At 33.3% G+C, this 8,213-nt stretch overlaps 1 long non-coding RNA gene across 1 annotated transcript; it reads left to right on the forward strand.

The window, feature by feature from the left end:
• Positions 1–6,685: 6,685 nt before the first annotated feature.
• LOC140675809 (uncharacterized) lies at positions 6,686–7,421 on the forward strand. The gene is made up of 4 exons (XR_012048479.1): positions 6,686–6,816; positions 6,929–6,970; positions 7,079–7,161; positions 7,333–7,421. It is a non-coding gene; the product is annotated as an uncharacterized lncRNA (long non-coding RNA).
• The last annotated feature ends 792 nt before the right edge of the window (positions 7,422–8,213 follow it).

Genomic DNA, 8,213 nt, shown 5'->3' on the forward strand with positions numbered 1-8,213 from the left:
ATTCGCAGTAACAGAAATTAACAATAAAATAATTGCGGTAGACAAAAAAAACTAACATACGTTATAGTAACAAAAAGATTTAAAAGATTATAGTATTAACATTAACTCACAATACACATGTGAGCATGCGACACCGACATATAGAGTAAATTTAAATGCACCATGCGAAATACAAATTTATACACAGCAGCGTCAACGTAACTGTAAAACGAAATACATTATATCAATGCGTACCACATGGATCGCATTACAACAGCCACAAACATGGCTCTACTCGACTGCTACAGAACAACAATTAACAATACAATACGACAAACGACAAGAATACAAAACAGTGATTAAAAACACTGGGAAAATTACGCTGAAGGGAAAATGCAAATTAATAACTCCAGACATGACTATACAGACGAAGCAGACAATCTATGAAACGGATATAGAAACGTATCTGCCTGAATATAACTTGACACTGGTACGAGAACGCAACACGATAACACACGATAATGACACGATACAAGACATAGGTCAACACCGAATGGAACTGACAAAATTAAAATTACAACTAGAAGAAATAGACAACAATTTAAAAAGTAACGAACAAAATTTCTTCGCGAAAAAACAATTCGTATATCCAATGGCGACAAGCGGAACAATCACGATAACAATAATAATAATATTAATTGTACTTTACACAGTCATAAGAAACAAAAATAAAAGAAGAAAGCGACCATTAATTAGGATATACGACGAGGAGCGATCCGAACCGATTGACCGACTCCCGAAACCAATATTAAAACGTAGCCTAAGCACGCGATTTTAGATAAGAAAAACGATTATATTTAAATATTGTAAACGCGAAAACAAACAAAATTGTAAACTAGAATAAGAAAATAATATAAAAGAAAACATATAGTATATATATATATATCGGGAAACTTAAAACTTAAGAAAATGAGATAAATTCCCTAAAACAGAAAACGTTGTACCTCCGTTTTCTTTTCCAACGGGGGAGGGGTGTTATAGCCCCAGAAAAGGCTACAGATTTAATAAATATATATATATATATATATATACATATAATTATATTGATTGCAGGAATGCATCGCGAGCGAAGCGCGAGCCGCTGACGGAGCGAACCAGGCGCGCCCGAGACCGAGCGCGAAACCGGAAAGCGCTCTCGGAGATGCACCGGAAAGGTGTCGCCGAATTGCTAAAAGTACAAACGAGGAAATTCGACTTTGAACTTCCTCGCCTGCACTAAAACGCGAATTCAGCAACATAACCATATTTGGTCATGTTGCTAAGAGATCCCCTCCGAAAAACCATGCAGTTCGGAGGGAAGCTCAGCACCCGCCGCGATGAAGCGACGGGCAATCGATGATTCCTAAAGAGGAATAATCGTCACGGACAGTTATTAAATAGAACGAGTATTAAATACACGAATAACTAAGAGATGATATATGCGCGCCTGAGATAAGCCGACGCGTATCAGACTACCTGTACGACAGAGTATACGAGAGATACCGCTCTCTCCCTTTAACCGATAATACACACGAGTGTAAATACGTACGCTGGGAGCAGTGACAAAATACCAACCCATTGATTTTATTTAACTATTATTTATTATAAAAACGAAGAAAGCAAGCAATTAAAAAATATTATTAAAATAAAAGGTGGCCACTGCCCGCCGTATCCCCGGCCTTCCCTGAACGAATCCCAAAAAATCCTGTACCCCCTCCTGGAGGCACAACAAGTGTCACATCTCTCATTTCCGTCTAACTCGAGTATCATGTATCATCTCCCTCTAACTCGAGTATCACGTCTCATCTACATCAGTATTTTCAACATCTTTAGCAGAATGAATGTAGATCCAACTATATACATCATACGTTTTATAAAAAATAGGCGAAGAAAGAAATAATAAAAATTAGTAATAAAAACGGTAATTTATTTATTGCAAACATCATAGAGTAAAATATTTACAGCACATGTTAACAATTCACAATCTACGAGTGATTTGCCGTCAAACGCGTCACTCTCACGTATCACTTTTATCGCATTGTAAACGTCAGTGATATTATTGCGTTGCAAAACGCTAACAAATTGTTTAAACTTTTCATTAACAATATATGTATTCTGACACAGCCAGAAATGCATATGATCGATACAGTCTTCAAAATCGAATAAATGCACCAATGTTTGCGGATGCATATACAAAGAATTATTAGATAATGTTAATTTAACAATCTTGGAATCAGTCAATGTAATCATTTGGATAGATAGATCACAGATCCATAATAGCTCACTTTCAGTCAATTGCACATGTCGTTCAATATCGGTACGTTTCTGCATCAATGAGTGCCAGGTAACGATAGGCAATACTATTTGATTGCCTCGGTTATCACTAACAAGTAATTCCACATATGACATAGCTCCGACGCTTATTCCAATCTCCAAGTATTTGTATGATGTCGGGGTTAGAGCATACCTTCTTTCCAAGATACGACCCGCGCGACGAGACTCGGATGAAATGCTACAAAATTTTAGAAAATGTTATTAAAAATATAATATTAATATATATAAATATTAAAAATATTATTTAAAACTAATATAAATAATAAAAATATTATTTAAAAAATAAAACTTACTCTTTGTTTGGCAGTGTCCATAATCGGAACGTAATAATTCATGTTGCTTCTTTTAGCGGAGACCACAAACGATTGACACAATACTAAATTATTTTAAGTATTAAAACACAATTTATCACTACACACTGCAATGTGGAGGGGTTATTGTTCACAATTTAGCACTACAAATTGTAATGTGGAGGGAGTGATTGTTGATATAGCAAGTTTTTTTCTCCAAGCGCCTATATACAGCTGCTAATTAATAATTACATCTCCAAAGATTTTAGCTGAATGTGCTTAAAATTTTCCATGCGTCGAGGTACGACAACATTTTCTAATGAAATCACACCTGAATATTCTAAATGTAAGTGACAAATTATCAAAAAGTAACTCGCAGCTGCATGTAATTTGAAACTACAAATTATCGACGCGCTAACGAATCTTACTAAAATGTTTAAAGTGTGCGTGACAAATCCGCAGCTGCATGTAATTTGAAACTGCAAAACTTTCAAGTGCTGATATGCAGCTGCTAATTTTCTAAATACAGCACAAAAATTTTTTCGACATAACGTCATCGTTAGATGACAAATCGCGAAATGCGTAATAGAAACGTCTATGAATCGCGATATAAATTCGCAGCAAAGAGGTGCACCTCCATTATTTTCGAGTCGTGCATCTTGTTTGGTCTGAAAAACATGGCTGAGCAAATTGTGTGGGAGCAATCCACCCGGGTAAATTCAGTGGAGGAGTACATTGCGTGGGAGGCGCAATATAACGAATGTATCGAGTTGTTGGAAAAACAAAGTCGAATTAAACGACCACGATTATCGATCGGAAATCGACAATCGTGATTGCTCGAATCGCGCGACTCGAAGGATTGAAAAACGTGTTGCGCAGGCGTTTCGTACACGCGGGTGCAGGATGCAGTTCGCGAGAAAATGGATTGATTTGACGAGAGATCGATACGGCATTCGAAGGTCGTATCATGACTGGTGCGGTTATAAATTATAATCACATCGAACCTCGTCAATTTTTGGAAGACGCGAGTGACATTATGCTCGAGCACGTACGATCCGTTATGCAAAAACACAACACTGTGAAAGTGAATACAGTGTTTAACGGCGAGTTTGTGGCGGGCGATAAGCGCGCCAATAAATCAATCAATACGAGAAACTTTGAACTCTTTCATACATCCGATTTACGCGAGTGGTATGAGTGGCGAGTCGCCGAGCCCATCCTTGCATCGTTCGAAGAATTTCAGGAACGCGATAGCGGATGGGCATTATCGCGTATAATAAATTTGACAGTAAATATAAATAAATATAATCCTATGCACGCCGGATGTTATGTGCAATTACCGCGAAAGATAATAATGAAACGAGCAGTGCTTAACGTGCAATCTCAAGACAATGCATGTTTTGCGTGGGCGGTGGTGGCTGCTCTGTATCCAGTTGAAAGATGCCAATTTGTCAAGACTTGTTGTGAGAAATTTAAATGAATCTATGAAACGTAATTTAATGTGATTTCCCGATTTGTCTTTCGTACCCTTAACATGTTTTGTAAATGAAATATATTTTTCTTTTGTTATCAGAAGAAAATGGATTTCTCCTTCGAACGTTGTGGCTATTTCCTCGATTATAAAGTGAGAATCATAGCCGGATAAATTGTGAAATACTATTGGAATGCAAAAAGATTCTTTGAATACACAGACCGACAATCGTCATACCCGCATTATACAACAGTACTGAATCTCCAAGATATTGAGTTTCTAGTCACTCTTAATTAAATTAAAAAATTTGAAAATTATAATGAAATTTCAATCAATGTGTATATCGAGAATGAAAACATTATCCCGTTACGCCTTACGGAGCAAAAGAGGGACAAGCACGTCAACTTGCTCTACGCAAGATGCGCGAGATATTGGACATTTCGCGTGGATTAAGAATTTATCCAGGCTTGTGAGTTCGCAACTCAGCAAATACAAGGTTAAAAAATATATCTGTGATCGGTATGTATATTTAATAAAACTGTCTAAAAATATTTAAAACAGGGATATAAAAATTTTAACTTTTATTTTACAGATGCATGCACTATTTTCACTCGGACGAGAAACTACAGTCGCATACAGTAGACTATGAAAAGATAAACGATTGTGCTATCCGGTTACCGAGCGATAAGGACAAGCGGCTCGCATTAGCCAACTACAACAGAAAGGAGCGACTACCTTTTATTGTGTATGCCGATCTGCGGAGTGCGTTTTGGTGAAAAAAGAAGAAAATTTTTATCAACATCACCAAGTATTTAGTATCGCTTATTATGTACATTGCTCGTACCATAATTCGTTATCCGCGTATCATTCTCGTCGCAAAGCCAATTGCGTTGCGTGGTTCGTCGACGAAATTAAAAATTTGGCACAACGTGTAGAAAATATTTTAACAACCAATGTCCCCATGGTAAATTTAACGCTTTAAAGATGAATGGAAAGAAGCGCGACTCAGTGTCATATATGTGAGAAACTATTCGTGGAAGATGATGATACACGCTGTTATAGCCCCAGAAAAGGCTACAGATTTAATGAATATATATATATATATATATATATATATATATATATATACATATAATTATATTGATGCAGGAATGCATCGCGAGCGAAGCGATAATCGCGCGAGCCGCTGACGCAGCGAGCCACGCGCGCCCGAGACCGAGCGCGAACACGAAACCGGAAAGGTGTCGCCGAATTGCTAAAAGTACAAGCGAGGAAATTCGACTTTGAACTTCCTCGCCTGCACTAAAACGCGAATTCAGTAACATAACCATATTTGATCATGTTGCTAAGGGACCCCCTCCGAAAAAACCATGCAGTTCGGAGGGAAACTCAGCACCCGCCGCGATGAAGCGACGGGCAGTCGTTGATCAGATCTTAAAGAGGAATAATCGTCATGGACAGTTATTAAATAGCGCGAAATTCTAGTCTTGTCATTCGTGATCTTTAAATCTTTCTAATTTGAAAACTATTATAGCCTCGACATTTTTGTATTAAACTTTTCGTTATAAAATGTTCTAAAGAACCTGCCATTAGAATATTTACCGGTAATTTCGGGACACCCTGTATAAACTATATAAAACCTATAAGCTATATTATAAAAATATATATGTATGTAATATATATTTATTAATATATATTAATTTAATAATGAATTATTTAGAAAAACTTCTAAAAATCGTCAAGGAAGGGCGAGTCGACATCAAATTGAAGCCCTTGTAACACATTTAGAACAACATCCATATATGGCAACGGGAAAATTTAGTACAATAAATGCCAATGAAAATTTACAGGAAAGTTGAGATAAATTGTCAGATTATTTAAACTCTTTGTCAACAGATGGAAAACGAAAAGATGTAAAATCATGGAGAAATGTAAGTATATAATATAAATAAAAAAATAAAAGAAGAGATTAATTTTTTTAGTGTAACCAGTAATTAAATTAAAAAGGAATAATAATAATAAAATTAATTTATTTTATTTAATAACATAACATTTAATAGACTTGGAGAGATCACAAATCCAAAATATCTGAAAAACTACAAAAATTAAGCCAAGTAAGATCAAAAACGGGAAATAATCCTATTGATATTACATTATTCGAATTAGACAAACGAATATTAGGAATCATTGGGCATGATTATGTGCAAGGCCTTACAGCTGTACCTGATAGCTTTCCTGAAGAACATAATGTATGTGAAAAAGAGATTTTTCTTTCAAGTTTTAGTTTTTTATAAACAAAATTGATGTTTTGCAATTTTATATATACATATCTTTTTAGAATGCTGTTGAAGAATTAGCAACAGGAAATACTGAAAGTTTAATAATCCCCCAGCTCCTATTATTATACCAGAAATAAATGATGATAGTATGTATTTTTCTTATATTCTTACAAGTGTTATTCATGTTGAAATAAATATTTATGTAATAAAATTGTGTATAATAAAACAATGTAATATTGTAAATAAATATTTATATTATTCTTACTTTATTTTATTTTAGTCAATACAGATGAAGGATTTACAATCGAAAATTTGGAAGGAGCTCAAATTATATTTCTTGATAATGAGATACAAAATGAAAAGATGGAAGTAGTGAAAATAACAAAAGATGTTGCAGAGCCTTCTACATCACAAAATATTATTCGTTAGTATAATTAAATTAAAATTTATATAAATCTCGAAAAAATTTTTAATTTATATTAAGATAATTATACACATATATGTATTAAATAATTATTTTTTTTACATATTTTTAGATAACAAAATACAAAATAATAACAAAAAATTACGTAAAAATTGTAAGTATATTAAAACTATAAATTTTTTATATTGTACATATATATATATATAAACACTCATATTTTGTATATATGTATTTTTTATTAATGACTTACTTATGGATGTAGGTTCAAAGCAATTATCCGTACAATTTTCTGAGGCTCGAAAAACTTTTGAAAATATAACAGACAGACAAGCAAACGCAATGCAAGTTAGTAAAATAATAAAGTAATAAATATAGTAAATGGATAAGATAAAATATATAAATATTGAAATATCCGAGATGCATATTTTATTTTGTCCAGTTTATAGTTTTATTTATAAACATAAAAGCCATCCTAATTTTACTTATTGTTAAGTCTAATAATATGTATATTTACAGTTATTAGCTGAGGCAATAAAATTACAAGCTGAGGCAACATTTAAAATGAGTGAAGCTATTGACCGGATGGCAAGAAATGAAAAGCGCCAAACACATTTATTAGAAATAATTCTAAAAGAATCAAATACCAAAAACAGTTAAAATAAATTATATGTATAATATAATATATAAATAAAAAAACAGCTTATAAAAAAGAGTTCCTATTTATATAGTTTATAAGTATATGTTACATACTTTTATTTTAGATATTGTTAAAAAGTTTATATTTTATAAATGTTATAATATATAGATATTTTATGAAATAAAAACTCTAAATACATAGAAGCAAAATTTATTGTATAATTATATAGGTTATCAATAATAAACTTATCTTTTACAATTTTTTACAATTAATTATCCCACGCACAACGGTAATTTGGAAACCATTCCAACATTAATTGTTTTTGTATTCTTTGCGCTATAGCTCTAGGTCCTCTGTGGAGCAATGCTTCTTCCATTTCACCATTTACTTGATGTACAGGTTCATTTTGGATTATATTTTCTTCTTCTATGGGTAACCGATAGGGCAAACGCATATTATGTAAAACAGCGCATGTATTTACCATTTGTCTTGCAACTTCTGGAGCGTACATAAATACACGTTGATAAGACATGCTTTTCCATGTTCCTTTAAATACGCCAAAAAATCTTTCGACAATATTACGTGCCTTACATAATTTATTATTATAATGGTATTGGCGACTCCACTCTGGATAATGTGGCAATGGTGTCATGAACCACGGTTCCAAAGGATATCTAACATCACCTGCAAACATATAAAAATTTATTTTTATTAAAAAAAGTTAATTCTTTTTTGTATATTTTATTTTATTATTTAATTA

Source organism: Anoplolepis gracilipes, unplaced genomic scaffold, assembly GCF_047496725.1.
Source record: "Anoplolepis gracilipes unplaced genomic scaffold, ASM4749672v1 Contig18, whole genome shotgun sequence".
Lineage (NCBI taxonomy): Eukaryota > Metazoa > Arthropoda > Insecta > Hymenoptera > Formicidae > Anoplolepis > Anoplolepis gracilipes.